Genomic DNA, 17038 nt, shown 5'->3' on the forward strand with positions numbered 1-17038 from the left:
TCTTGTTGACCTAAAAGCTAGAACCCCAGAAGCCTCCAGATTGCACACAGAGGTCTTGCAGGTCGGTCAAGGAGAGACACCAGACGGACAGAGGGATGACGACCGTCTCTCGAATACTTTTGAAGACGATAGTTCGGTCTCATCAGACGAAGATATTGCCGACGAGACAACACATAGTTCGTCAGAGGATGCTGAAACACGGAAAGATCTCATCGCCTGTCAGGATTGTGGAGTACTTAGTGTTTGCTTACCTACGTGGATTAGAAGCCCAACGTCAGCAAGTTTGTGGGAATAAAAACGGCATTGCCCTTAACGATGACCGGGAAAGATGTAGAGGATGTTTTGAGTGGATTGCCCGTGACCGTTTGCTGTGCAGAAGACTTGCCTAGATATGTGAGCGACAGGCGTAGAAGGTTTGTGGTCAATACGGACAACTGTGATCAAAAGGGGGGTCATTGGGTTGCATTTCATTTCCCCGCATCGGGTCCATCAGAATTTTTCGACTCCTTAGAACGATTACCGGAAAAGTACCAACGCTATTTCAGAAATGTACTCATCGTCAATGGACCGAAATACTGTGTGGTTTGCAATCAAATCCAACCCAATGATTCAGATACATGTGGCCTGTATTGCATTTATTACGTCAAATTGAGATGTCGGGACTCGAGATGAAGGACATTATCAACAACTTTTCATCCACTGACACGATTCAGAATGACAGTAAACTCGTAGCTCTATTTGGTTAAATGAAAAATAATGATACAAAAAAAAATAATGAAAAAAGAAAAAAAAAACAGAAGAAAAGAAAAAAAAATCTTAAAACACCTACATGGATGTATAGCAGGTTTCAAGTCTTGAAAAACACTTTCTAGGGTCACTAAAAGTATCCACCCTGGAGGGTAGCCTGGTCAATAATTAAGATATAGCGTCCAGGATTTAAGCCCAAATATGGCGTCGGCGTCTCGATGTCCGAGTAACATGGTCCCAACCCGAAGTTTGCGTCTTGATTTCAGGGTCGACTATGGCGTCCGCTTTAAGGCCCAAATATGGCGTCGGCGTCTGCGCCAACTTTCGAATATGGCGTCAGCGTCCAACGTCCACCTTAATGGGGGTCATTCTGTCCCACAAACACTACTGTTGTCTCATTGGCAATCATACAACATCTACTTTTTTATATTATATATATATTATCTATACGTATATATTTTCTATATACGAATTTTACATGTTTAGATGATGCAATGAAAATTCAGAAGATATGTGGTAATATTGCCAATGGGAACTTATCCACCAAAGACAAACGAATGTGAATCAGCCATGAGTTACACATATGTATTCATGTAAAATGCTATTCAAACCCATTCCTGACTAGATGTGACGAAAAACGAAAAATAACAGCCCGATTAATGCTGAAACGATAAACGTAAAATCAATATCAAAAACAGCAACCAATAACAATACAGTGCTCCTATATATCGTCTACCAACAGTATTTATCTATACCTACCGTCGGTGGTTAACATGCAATACAGTACTCCAATGTACCGTCTATCACCAGTATTTGTATATACCTACTTTCGGTAGTTAACATACAATATAGTGTTCCTATATACCGTCTATCAACAGTATTTGTCTATACCTACTGTCGGAAGGTAACATACAATATAGTGCACCTATATACCGTCTATCAACAGTATTTGTCTATACCTACCGTCGGTGGTTAACATACAATATAGTGCTCCTATATACCGTCTATCACCAGTATTTGTCTATACCTACCGTCGGTGGTTAACATACAATATAGTGCTCCTATATACCGTCTATCACCAGTATTTGTCTATACCTACTGTCGGTAGTTAACATACAATATAGTGCTCCTATATACCGTCTATCACCAGTATTTGTCTATACCTACCGTCGGTGATTAACATACGATATAGTGCTATTACATATACCGTCTATCAAGAGTTTTAGTCTTTACCTACTGTTGGTAGTTAACATACAATACAGTGCTCCTATATACCGTCTATCAACAGTATTTGTCTATACCTACTGTCGGTAGTTAACATACAATATAGTGCTCCTACATGTGTATATACCGTCTATCAACAGTATTTGTCTATACCTACCGTCGGTGGTTAACATACAATATAGTGCTCCTATATACCGTCTATCAAGAGTTTTAGTCTATACCTACTGTTGGTAGTTAACATACAATATAGTGCTCCTATATACCGTCTATCAACAGTTTTAGTCTATACCTACTGTTGGTAGTTATCATACAATATAGTGCTCCTATATACCGTCTATCAACAGTATTTGTCTATACCTACCGTCGGTGGTTAACATGCAATATAGTCCTCCTATATACTGTCTATCAACAGTATTTGTCTATACCTACCGTTGGTGGTTAACATGCCATACAGTACTCCTATATATCGTCTATCAACAGTATTTGTCTGTACCTACCGTCGGTGGTTAACATGCCATACAGTACTCCTATATACCGTATATCAACAGTACCTGTCTATACCTACCATCGGTGGTTAACAAGCATTACAGTACTCCTATATACCGTCTATCAATACTATTTTTCTCTACCTACCGTCGGTGGTTAACATATAATACAGTGCACCTATATACCGTCTATTATCAGTATTTTTCTAAACCTACCATCGGTGGTTAACATGCAATATAGTGCTCCTATTTACTGTCTATCAACACTATGTTTCTAACCTGTTTCTATACCCACCGTCGGTGGTAAACATGCAATACAGTGCACCTATATACCGTATATCAACAGTATTTGTCTATACCTATCGTCGGTGGTTAACATGCAATTTAGTCCTCCTATATACTGTCTATCAACAGTATTTAGTCTATACCTACCGTCTGTGGTTAACATGACATATAGTACTCCTATATACCGTATATCAACAGTACCTGTTTATACCTACCATCGGTGGTTAACAAGCAATACAGTACTCCTATATACCGTATATCAAAAGTATTTGTCTATACCTACCGTCGGTGGTTAACGTAAAATATAGTGCTGTCTATTAAAATCATGTGTCTATACATACTGTCGGTGGTAAACATACAATAAAGTGCTCCTATAAACCGTCTATCAACAGTTTTCATTTATACCTACCGTCGATGGTCAATATAACGTATTATATGGTCCGTATATAGTGCTCATATATACCGTCTGTCAAAAGTATCTGAATTTACCTACCGTCGGTGGTTAACATACAATATAGTGCTCCTATATACCGTCTATCAACAGTATTTGTCTATACATACTGTCGGTAGTTAACATACAATATAGTGCTCCTATATACCGTCTATCAATAGTATTTGTCTATACCTACTGTCGGTAGTTAACATACAATATAGTGCTTCTATATACCGTCTATCAACAGTATTTGTCTATACCTACCGTCGGTGGTTAACATACAATATAGTGCTCCTACAATGTATATACCGTCTATCAACAGTATTTGTCTATACCTACCGTCGGTGGTTAACATACAATATAGTGCTCCTATATACCGTCTATCAAGAGTTTTAGTCTATACCTACTGTCGGTAGTTAACATACAATATAGTGCTCCTATATACCGTCTATCACCAGTATTTGTCTATACCTACTGTCGGTAGTTAACATACAATATAGTGTTCCTATATACCGTCTATCAACAGTATTTGTCTATACCTACTGTCGGTAGGTAACATACAATATAGTGCACCTATATACCGTATATCAACAGTATTTGTCTATACCTACCGTCGGTGGTTAACATACAATATAGTGCTCCTATATACCGTCTATCAGCAGTATTTGTCTATACCTTCCGTCGGTGGTTAACATACAATATAGAGCTCCTATATACCGTCTATCACCATTATTTGTCTATACCTACTGTCTGTAGTTAACATACAATATAGTGCTCCTATATACCGTCTATCACCAGTATTTGTCTATACCTACCGTCGGTGATTAACATACGATATATTGCTATTACATATACCGTCTATCAAAAGTTTTAGTCTTTACCTACTGTTGGTAGTTAACATACAATACAGTGCTCCTATATACCGTCTATCAACAGTATTTGTCTATACCTACTGTCGGTAGTTAACATACAATATAGTGCTCTTACATGTGTATATACCGTCTATCAACAGTATTTGTCTATACCTACCGTCGGTGGTTAACATACAATATAGTGCTCCTATATACCGTCTATCAAGAGTTTTAGTCTATACCTACTGTTGGTAGTTAACATACAATATAGTGATCCTATATACCGTCTATCAAGAGTTTTAGTCTATACCTACTGTTGGTAGTTAACATACCATATAGTGCTCCTATATACCGTCTATCAACAGTATTTGTCTATACCTACCGTCGGTGGTTAACAAGCAATATAGTCCTCCTATATACTGTCTATCAACAGTATTTGTCTATACCTACCGTCGGTGGTTAACAAGCAATATAGTCCTCCTATATACTGTCTATCAACAGTATTTGTCTATACTTACCGTTGGTGGTTAACATGCCATACAGTACTCCTATATATCGTCTATCAACAGTATTTGTCTGTACCTACCGTCGGTGGTTAACATGCCATACAGTACTCCTATATACCGTATATCAACAGTATTTGTCTGTACCTACCGTCGGTGGTTAACATGCCATACAGTACTCCTATGTACCGTATATCAACAGTACCTGTCTATACCTACCGTCGGTGGTTAACATGCAATACAGTGCACCTATATACCGTATATCAACAGTATTTGTCTATACCTACCGTCGGTGGTTAACATTACATATAGTACTCCTATATACCGTATATCAACAGTACCTGTTTATACCTACCATCGGTGGTTAACAAGCAATACAGTACTCCTATATACCGTATATCAAAAGTATTTGTCTATACCTACCGTCGGTGGTTTACGTAAAATATAGTGCTGTCTATTAAAATTATGTGTCTATACATACTGTCGGTGGTTAACATACAATAAAGTGCTCCTATAAACCGTCTATCAACAGTTTTCATTTATACCTACCGTCGATGGTCACTATAACGTATTATATGGTCCGTATATAGTGCTCATATATACCGTCTGTCAAAAGTATCTGAATTTACCTACCGTCGGTGGTTAACATACAATATAGTGCTCCTATATACCGTCTATTAACAGTATTTCTTTATACCTACCGTCGGTGGTTAACGTAAAATATAGTGTTCCTTTATATACCGTCTTTCAATAGTATTTCTTTATACCTACTGTCGGTGGTTAACATAGAATTTAGTGCTCCTATATACCGTCTATCAACCGTATTTGTCTATACCTACCGGCGGTTGTTATCAAAACAAACTATTTTCAATCGACGGTCCAAAGTTTCGTATCTATACTTCACTCTGAATGACCGATGACATTTATTTAAACAGTAACATTCCCTATTGTATTCATTATTTAGTTTTCTCCCTGAACTTGTCTGAAATATTTGCGGCTGTACTGATGGCAAACAACAAGCAATCAATTTCTTAAAGTACTTCTTAATCTAAATAATATATTATTTTTTAATCTAACCAGTAATATATGATCGATGAATGTACGTATGACAATTACGCCAATTTTGAAAAAGCATATTTTTTTTCATTTGCGCACATTGATATTTTTTAATTTGCGCCAAATTGATTCGAAAGGTTAGGTCTGATAAATTTAGATGATAAAATTAAACTTGTTTAACCAAACGCAGCAATTCAATGAACACAAGCTACAATATAGATAAATGTGTGTATAGACACATGTTGAGATCATGGGTATCATCATTTAATCACAGTTCTGGTACCCGAACATTTACTTTCATATATGGAACCGATGCCATAAAGAAAAAAAACAGGCTTTATCTTATAAAAATTTTGATAAAAAAGGGGATGCTTTATTGTAGGGAAGATATCACAAGGTTGCAGTTCAACAGAAGTGTTGCATGACAATACTCAGTTAAAAAAGATTTGTGCATATGCAAATGTGCTTTTTATGTCAAACTGTTACAATCTTATTTTATAAAGTGCTACTTCAAGTGTGATGTACACTTGCAATAAACTTATCCTGCTTTCAATCCCCCTCCTCCTCCCCGTCACGTGTGAGCAAGTGGCAGGTGGCAAAAGGCCAGAAGGAATATTTTTGTTATTATATAAATAAATTCTATACATCTTATATGCCTCATGACTTGTGTTTACCTGTTAATTTGTGCAAATAAAGAAAATAAATTTGGCGCAAAGAAATAAAAAAAATAGGCGCTAATTAAGTGCAGATTGGCGCAAATGGAAAAAGCCGAAGCAAATATAATCTTTTCTTGTATCAAGATTTCAAGATTTTATTCATAACCTCAGACACATACTTGTGTACAAGAGGACAATAATATATACAACCATATTAAGATAATACATAGCGAGACAGGACAAACGAAACACAAATACATAGTATATTTTAAAAGACAATTGGTATAATTAGATTAAGTATTTTATGATTTTCTTCACGAAAATTGATAATTTCCTTTGAACTTGTACGTTACATATAGACAACAAGCCAAAGAATTTCTTCTTGCTTGGATGGATTCATTACATAGTAATTTGGTACAAACTTTGATCTAAGAGCAGAAACATCAGCATTTTTACAGGTAAACAATATATGAAACTCATCCCCTATTCCCTCACTACATAATGTACATATTCTATTTTCCCTCGCGATCCCCGCCCATCTACCCGTCTCAATAGGTAACTTCAAATTCGAGCATCGAAGTTTAGATATGTAATATCTGTCCTTGGGTAATAATCGCAATAGATACGGTTCCAAACCAAACTCGAGTTTGAATAAAGAATAGAATTCACCCCTATCAGATCAAATTGGTGTTTTCTTTCTTTTTTTCGTTCAGTTTCATCTAGTCCATTTGTTCATTTGACTCTGTTTCCATCAGGACTAGGATGCATTTTAATTTATAATGTAAAGTCGTTCAGGTTTTTGTTTTATTATATAAAAAAAGAAGATATGGCATGATTGCCAATGAGACAACTCTCTAAAAGAGACAAAGTGACACCGGAATTAACTATTAAAAAAAACCTTTAACAGATCACGGTACGCTGACGGTACAGATGTCTGTAAATTCAGAAATTAATGCGAGGTTTTTATTATTGCGACAATAATTAAGACTCGCATTTTGAAGTATTGCGTTTGAATTAATCAGGATTTTTTCTTAATCGTTGTAATCAAAATCTCATTTCAGGCTATAATGACACTCATCGCATTAAATATTTAACAATTGCACGCAACAAATTTATATTCAAAGACTATGAATATGATGTATATTTGACAAGATTAGTTCGTTTAAATTGCCAAAAATTCTATAATTAGTGTATTATTCTCCCAAGTTTATTTGAAAAGGTATAATTCCTCTATACAAATGGCAAAATCTTTCATAAAATATCCAGTAAGTTGGATAAACGTTTACCAAATCATCCCAATACAGTTTGATTTATATATTCACTTTGCTATTCCGTTCTTGCACAGTGATATAGTTCATTTTGCGTCATCCCATATTCTAGCAAATGGAGATTATCTCAGCATCACCGTTACATTAGTAATAGCTCTCGTACATAAAATAGTTAGCTCGAACTGTATGATCCTGTGTGAATCTGATCTTTATATTAAAAGTGCATAAATGGTTCACATATGGGTCTTATTTAAACATTAAACAGTATCAAACTGACAATTAGTGCATTATAATATAACCAAATAGGCATGCAAAAAAGAATCAATAGGCCAAATATGCTTGTCTACCGTCTAATTCTAATTGCTATTATTTACTGTATTGTACATAGCTCAATTCCATTCCATTCCATTCAATTTTATTTATTTTTTAATTTTCAGAAGAAAACAGTATTTCTAACAATTAAATTGAATTAATTTGATATGACGTTGACACACGGTAATCACTCTCATGTTTTTATTTACATCGCTGTCAATCATCCGGTAAAGATGAATATTCATTACTACCCTCGGTAGTTAACGTCCCTCGATGGTTAACTTTAAGTGCCTACCAGAAAGTCACAGACAAAAAATGACAATAAAAAATATTGCTATAATAAATGAATTTTGAATATATGTCATATAATATGTCTCTGGTTGAATATATTTATTTATTCAATAGAAAAATAATGAATTGCCTAAATTTTATTTAAAATACGTCCTAAAGATATTATCTTAAACATTTGTTAAACAATGTTGAATGCAGATCAGTCTCTCTAAGTATAAACAATTTTGACTTTAGAAAATTAATTTTAGAAACACCTTTCAGTGGCGTAGCTTGCATGTATGCTCAGATGCTTAAGCATCCACATCATTTTGTCAGGAAAAAAATTATAAATAAAGATATTTTCGCAGCAGTTAAACTCGGAGGTATCCGTATGTAACAAGGGTTAACATCCAATTATTTCCGATGAAGTCTTTTTGGATAATTTAGTTCATGTAATAAAACAAGATGGATAAATCGCAGAAAAGTGTTCTCGATTTTTTTTTGTGAAAAGATTACGTCGTCGGCTACGGAAAGTGCAGAGGACGATGCACAGATCCTCGGACATGTTTCATCTGAAATTGAGCCTAGCGGAGCGATGGCTTCTACAACTGACTAACAACATAACTGACAATTAAACCACCATATCCTGATATCGTTTCCTGTGACATGAAAGACGACGTGAAAAAAAACGAATCTATAATAGAGTGTGATCATTCCTAGGCTTATCAGTAAATTCCAGTTTCTATCTAGGTCCACATATTAATTTTATTTTCAATAAAAGAACAAAATTCCTATGTCCCCTGTATTGCACATATTTTATGTAACCAAGGAACAAGGGCAATAACTAATAAAAAATAATGTTTTTCCTTTTCCTTTTATTTTTAATGGAGAAATAAAAGCTTCAGAGAAAATGCAATGGGAGTTCCGTATAATTTATATTTCAAAAGGTCAAAGCTTATACTTATTTTCGAAATTGTCATTGCTGATGATATAAAAATCTGGCAAGAATTGTACACATGAGAGTGCAAACAAGACCGGATGGACGAACACCAGGAATTTCGATGATGTTCCCTGCGACGCGTTAATGGAATCACTTCAGTTCCTGTATTTCGAAGTGCCGCTGTGATGGGGCCGTTTTTTGAGAAATGCTAGGAAAGGGGATCCCTTCAGTTCCTTTATACAGAAGTGCCGCTGTGATGGGGCCGTTTATGAGATGTCAAATATAAGATTGGTGGGAAACTTTTACATCAAATAAATAAATTATGAATTACATTCAATTTCGAGAATTTCGAGAAAACATTAAAATTTTGTTTGAAATATAATTATATGAATTCGTGGGTATTTTGAAATTAAACAAAAATCTAATCACTGTCGGATTCTAGGGGAGTACATGTGCTTACAGGAACAATGTCTGAAAAAAAATATAATTTTCTGCATAAAATTGTCTAAAAAAAATTCGCCTCGCTCCGCTCGACAAAGGCATCCACATCATTTCAACCCTGGCTACGCCACTGCCTTTTCAATAGAGGATCATAGAAAAGGACAGGCATTGTGAAAGTTGGCATTATATATGAAGATGACATTCATTTTACCTTCAGTTGTCAAAAAGCACATGTAAAAAATAACATAAATTGATAGAATTATTAAAAAAAATATTTAACATCAAAACAAAGTCACAAAAAAGGCTATATGTTCAACCATAGACATATAATCTGTTTTATATGTCTTTGGTTCAACTACTTTTTATTTCATTTTTTTTTTTTTTTTTTTTTGGTCATAATCACAGTAATTAAATTTGACAGGCCCATATATTTTACCTGAGACACTTTACCTGTAAGTTATGTAATTTTAACACTTCAATGCAGTCATGATTTCCCTTTACCCGTGACTAGTTTTTGATTAATAGGGCCATCATGGTAGACATAGTTTTATGGCCACCAATAAAAAGATAAAGTCACAAGTAGTGTAACCATTGTAACATGACTTTCCCAAAGCATGCAACCATTGTAACCTGACTTCCCATGTATGTAACCATAATGATTGTAACCATTGTAACCCTACTTCCCCATGTATGTAACCATTGTAACCTGACCTACCCTTGTATGTAACCATTGTAACCTGACTTTCCCATGCATGTAACCATTGTAACCTGATTCTCCATGTATGTAATCATTGTAACCTGACTTCGCCATGCATGTAACCATTGTAACCCGACTTCACACCCATGTAACCATTGTAACCTGATTCCCCATGCATGTAACAATTGTAACCTGATTCCCCATACATGTAACCATTGTAACCTGATTCCCCATGCATGTAACCATTGTAACCTGATTCCCCATGCATGTAACCATTGTAACCTGATTCCCCATGCATGTAACCATTGTAACCTGATTTCCCATGCATGTAACCATTGTAACCTGATTTCCCATGTATGTAACCATTGTAACCTGATTCCCCATGCATGTAACCATTGTAACCTGATTGTCCATGTATGTAACCATTGTAACCAGACTACCACATGCATGTAACCATTGTAACCTGATTTCCTTTGCATGTAACCATTGCAACCTTATTCTCCATGTATGTAACCATTGTAACCTGACTTCGCCATGCATGTAACCATTGTAACCTGACTTCCCATGAATGTAACCATTGTAACCCTCCTTCCCCATGAATGTAACTCTTGTAATCCTGCATCTTCATGTATCTAACCATTGTAACCTGACTTCTCCATGGATGTAACCATTGTAACCATAAATCCCAAAATCATTGTAACCTAAATAACTTATGTAACCTCACAGCCATGAATAATGGGGTTGCCATGGTAACATGATGGCTACAAGGGATTCTTGCATGTGTGTAACCAATGTAACCATTAGGTCAATGAAAGTTACAAATGTGTACCAGGATTTGAGAAGTCTGAATATGATGATTTATGATAGTTTGTATGAGTGTAACCAATGTAACCAATGTAACCATTATGTCAATGGAGGTTACAAAACAAGGTAACTGAATTATGGTGCACATTTTGTGCCTTATATGACCCGCCGGGTCATTGAAATAACCCGGGAATTCAGAAAATGACCCGATTTCACCCGTATTTCTTAGCCTTGAGATTAATTTCATAAGTAATATTCCTTTGAAATACCGGCAAATTCGTAATTCTTCCATGAACAGGAAGTTCATCTAGCTATGTAAACTGTCAAATTAAGTGACCCATTAAGTGCATGGCTTCACTTGACAGCTTTGGTGTCAAACACACTGTTAATTAACACCAAATTACCTTAGCTTTAGGTCGTAAATAAATTGCACCATTGGTTTACAAACTGAACTAGAGTTACTTCCCCTTATTTGTCACCATTCAAAATTATTCCTTATATTTACGTTTTATGGGTGAAAAAGATTAAATCATAAAAATATAAAATTCAAATACATATTGAAAAATAACTTTTCATTATTTTTATACCTTTATACAATTTTTAAAAAAAAGTTGAAAATTATTTTTTACATTTATACTTCCTTTAACTGTGTTCCAGACCATACGAGTATTTGGACCGTACGCGTACGGTCCGGACCGTATACGTATACTCGTACGGTCCGACCATACGCGTACGGTCGGACCGTATGAGTATACTCGTACGGTCCAGCTGACCATACATGTTTTGGTATCATATGGGTTAAATAAAAAAAAATAAACAATAACCAAAAATTTGTAGCTTTAGTTCTCCAAGATGCTATTTTTACATCAGATGGGTAAGTGAATAAGTGTACAATTGAAATTAAATGTTTGTTTAATTCTATATCTGAATCCCATTTTTGTACTCCCGCTCCAGTTGACACTAACTATCACAAGGAATGTTATGTTTTTTATTAATTTACATTTACATGTTTGCGGTCCATTCATGTTCCTTTGCATATGCATGCATTTTTTTTTAAAGTTCACAAATATTATAAAACAATTGTCCTTGTACGTTTTGTTTACATCCGTTAACCTCAATTTCAATGAGCATACTGGCCTTTAATTAATTACTGACATGCTAATTACAGGAGATTAACAGATTAAACTAGCGTGACCTTTTTAAAAAGTTAGAATATTAAGTTTTCATTTCAATATCAATTGAACTTTTTATATTAATTTGAGATATAAGATTTTTTTATCTGTTATTTACATTTGTATTTGATAAACTTAACCATCTTCTTATTATTAGTTGGACCGTACGCGTACGGTCCGACCGTGTGCCATTTTGAAAAAGTACGCATACGGTCCAGACGGTACGCGTACGGTCCAAATACTCATACGGTCTGGAACAACTGTATTACTATATTTTATCATAGTCTAATTTCCTTGTTAAATGAAAAAATAAGCCGACCATGCAAGGGCTGTATAGCCAGTCAAGGTCGTTAAAAACTTCCATATATATAAATGAAAAATATTATGGTTAAAGGCTACATAGTCAATAGTGTCAAACATTTAAGTACTACATTAAATTATTGTAGTATTTATTCTCAAAAAGTAAAGCACATAAGACTGAGTTACACAAATTTATAAAAATCTTTAAAAGTGCAATGAAATAATATTTAATAAGATTTAAAATGACTTAACAAAGTGAACATGCATTGATGTTTTGGTATCTTTGATATACATTATAAGAAAATGTACCATAAATACTGAAATTCAGCTCGAAAAAGTTCGTATGTGTTATGACCTGAGATTTGATTCTTCAATGCAGGTCATGACCTGCATTTTCATCGTCACAGGTTGACAGGTATGCAGAAAGGAAACACATAACGGACTTTGGAAAAAAAGGGATAGGGCTATTGATATCTTATATCAGAGACATATAATACATGTCTCTGCTTATATGCAATTCTTCAGTCATAATATCTTTTACAAAAATCCATCCTACAACAGTTTACAAGCTGTATATGCCTGCGATTTCGCAGGTGTGTTCTAGTCAATAATAAAACTACAAACAAATGTGTTTATATGTTTTATTTAAACTTGTATATAACTAACAATTAACAGTAGATTATCAACAAATGTATAGTAAAATCTGGATTATCTGATTTTAAAATAATTATACATAAAAATAAATGCACATCTCTTTAAAACTTTCTGAAAACGGTTAATCATGAATATGATTATACCCTGAACCTTTACATCTCCTGCAAGTGAAAATTTTACATTTAAAATAATTACATCTGATATTGCACAAAAAATAATATTCACTTCATGCATATTGTTTGAAATACATTATGCCTGTAAACCGGGGTTCAACATATGGTTATTTAAGTTTCAAGTTTCAAGTTTCAAGTTTCAAGTTTTTATTTCTCAAGACCCTTAACCAGGGTATGTGAACAAATACAATTGAATACAATTTAACACAATATAACAAAATAGGTTGATTAAATGAACAAGTTAACATATATACATGATATACATTTCCAAATATATGGAAGACGAACATATTATATAAACAGTAACTTCAATCATTTTACTAAAGAAAGTATGATTTTACAAAATTTTGCAGCTTTGAATATTACATTATAATTGTCTGAGTTAAACAAAGCATGAAATTTATCAACATTTGGATTTGTAGTGAATTCTTTTGGCAATAACATTTTCCTCTCGTTTGTGAAATAAGAACATTGGAATAAATAATGAAATTCATCACTAATGAGTTACAGTCACAAATATCACAAATTCTATCATCTCTTGCTATTCCCCAAAACCTGCCCTTTTCAACTGGCAGTTTATTATTAACACATCTAAAATTACATAAAGATTTCCTTAAATCTGTAGGAAGTTCTATTAAATATTTTTCAAAACAATGCTTTCTTTTAAAAATTCTATAATTGAGACATTTAGGTGATTCATACACAGTAGCACACCATTTCTGCTTAAATTGGTCACATAACCTTTGCTTTACAATCTTAGCTAGGTTGACAGATTTAGACACATTTTGAGTTAACCAATATTCAGAACAACCACATTCATTTAGAGTATTTTCAACACAACGTATCCATTCTGAATGGTACATATTTCTGTTATGCATGGTGTATAACAATTTATACAAAATAGATGAAATCTTATCTTGCTTACTACACATGAATCTTTTCCATAGACCAATCATCCTACTTTTAATAAATACATCAATAGGATATCTACCTAGTTCTCCATATATAATACAATTTGGAGTTGACTTCTTAACATTTAAAATAATCTTATAAAATTGTAAGAATAAAGATTCAACAGTATTATTGTTACTATAACCCCACACTTCACACCCATATAACAATATAGGTGCTACCATTGTGTCAAACATTTGTAATTGCAAATCAATAGGCAATCCTAGACTTCTACATTTTCTTAACATACTGTACATGGCTTTTCTACCTTGTTCTAACAATTTATTCTGGTTATTTTTAAAGGAACCGTTATACATAAATATAATACCTAAATAAGCAAAATCATCAACAATATTCAAAACCTCCCCATTCAGTGTAAATACAGGTTTATCAGGGGATTTACGTTTCCTAAATACAACAACTTTTGTTTTTGTAGCATTAATTTCAAGTTTCCAAGTCTTACAATATAAATACATGGAATTAAGTGCAGCTTGTAACTCAGCCTTAGATTCAGCAAGTATAACAGTGTCATCAGCATATAATAATAGATACAATCTTAAATAGACAGAAATTTCATCAGTATCAAGAGCAGTATGAACAGCATTACAAACATCTGACAACCCATCATATGCATTAGATACAAACTGGACTAAATCATTAAGAAACAGCGAAAAAAGTACAGGCGACAGGTTTTCTCCCTGTCTAACACCAACATTACTTTGAAAATAATCTGACATTTGACTACCCTGTCGTACACAAGATTTAGCATTTTCATACATAGCATGTACAATATTAAACATTTTACCATCAATACAGTTTTGCAGTAACTTATTCCATAAAGCTGTTCTATTAATGGAGTCAAAAGCCTTGCGATAATCAATAAAGGCACAATATAGTGGTTTATTCTTGTGTAAGTACAAATCAATTAAACATTTAAGATTGAATATATGATCATAAGTTCCATAATTCTTTCTAAAACCTGCCTGTTCTTCACAGAGAACATTCATATTTTCAAGATAAACATTAAGTCTGTTATTTAGTACAGCTGTAAAAAGTTTACCATAACAAGTAAGTATTGTAATCCCCCTGTAATTGTCAGGGTTAGTGACATCACCTTTGTTTTTATAAATTGGACATATAACACCAATCGACCATAAGTCTGGCACAATACCAGCTTCAAAAATAATATTAAACAGCTTCACAAATATAGGAAGCATTTTATGGCTTGAATACTTTAAAAATTCATTCAAAATTAAATCTGTACCACATGATTTGTTATTTTTCAAATTCTTAATTGCATTTTCAACCTCTTTTTCGGTGATAACAGCATTTACATTAATATTCAGATTAGTAACAGTATTTCTATCAACATCTACAAAATCACAATCATTGTCCTCTTGTGCATTGCTTAACTTCTTAAAATGCTCAAAAAAACATTCATTCGACACTTTTTCAAGTACCTTATTTTTACCATTACAATTTCCTGACCTATTTAACAATGTCCAGTAAGACTTTGGATCATTCAGACTAAGATTTCGGAGTTTCTTGACAAAGTTTCGTCTATACTCATTATATTGACAATTCAATACCTTTTTATAATTTTTACTACATCTGACTAAGTTATTCATGCTATCAACAGTTTTGACACGCCAATTATAACATTTGGCTTTGTGATAATCACTCCTTTTTCTTTTACAATCTGCCTTAAACAATGGTTTATTAACCTTACACTTAGGTTTTTTTCTACATTTCTTCTCACTAACATTTATTTCTTTTAACATATTACTATCAGTAGCAGCATGAATAATAATATCATTACATTCAACAACAAAGTCATTAATCATATCTTTGGTAACAGATGTAACATCAAGTGAATCAAGTCGCTCATGCAAGTCATTGATATTATCAGCATTTAAAGCATCATTAAACAGTTGACAGTTATTATTATCCCATTTAGGTTTGACAATATTGTTTTTATCAAAATTTTCAATGTCACATGTAACAATTGGATTACATAGTAATTCAATGTGTAAAGCATTATGCACATCACTTATCATATGATCAAAAGGTAAAATGTGAAAATCAGAAACAAAGGAAAACAAATTAGGTGACAAAATACAATAATCAACAGTAGAACATTTTTTACATGTCAAGGCTCCTATTTCCTTATCTGTACCTAATCTACCATTTGCTATAAGAATTTCAAAATTTTTACATAATTGTAATAGTCTATTACCATAATTATTAACATTTTTGTCAAAGTTATAGCGAGAAGTTTTTACATCAAAATTTTCCAAGTTTACAACATCAACAATGTCTTCTAACTGGACAGAATTACACACGTAACCGTCCAGCAGAGTAAAGTCAGACTTAATGCCCGTACGAGCATTGAAATCTCCCAGCAGGCAAACGTTGTAGTCTTTCTCAGCAGTATGGCGGATTAAATCGGCTTCTATTACATCGAAAATGTCAATTTTACTATAGTTACTATTTTCTGGTGGTATATACACAGAACCGAAAAGAACATTCTTATATAACACATCATTTACAGCAAACCATAATACATTTTCACATGAACTATGCAGCACTTTAACATTTTCATATATATTTTCCCTCACAAATACAATAATCCCCCCAGATTTACATTTTGCATTTGAACGATTCAAAGGAGGGAGTTCCTTTTATGCTCAAATGTAATTTTTTTCTTTATAAATTGTATCATCTACATAAAAATGTTTATAAGATGAGCTAGGGGGTCATGAAATTCTAAGAAGAAGGTGTTTGCTTGACTATCAATCTAAATTTCAATATTCATG

Source organism: Mytilus galloprovincialis, chromosome 4, assembly GCF_965363235.1.
Source record: "Mytilus galloprovincialis chromosome 4, xbMytGall1.hap1.1, whole genome shotgun sequence".
In the NCBI taxonomy this organism is placed as follows: Eukaryota; Metazoa; Mollusca; class Bivalvia; order Mytilida; family Mytilidae; genus Mytilus; species Mytilus galloprovincialis.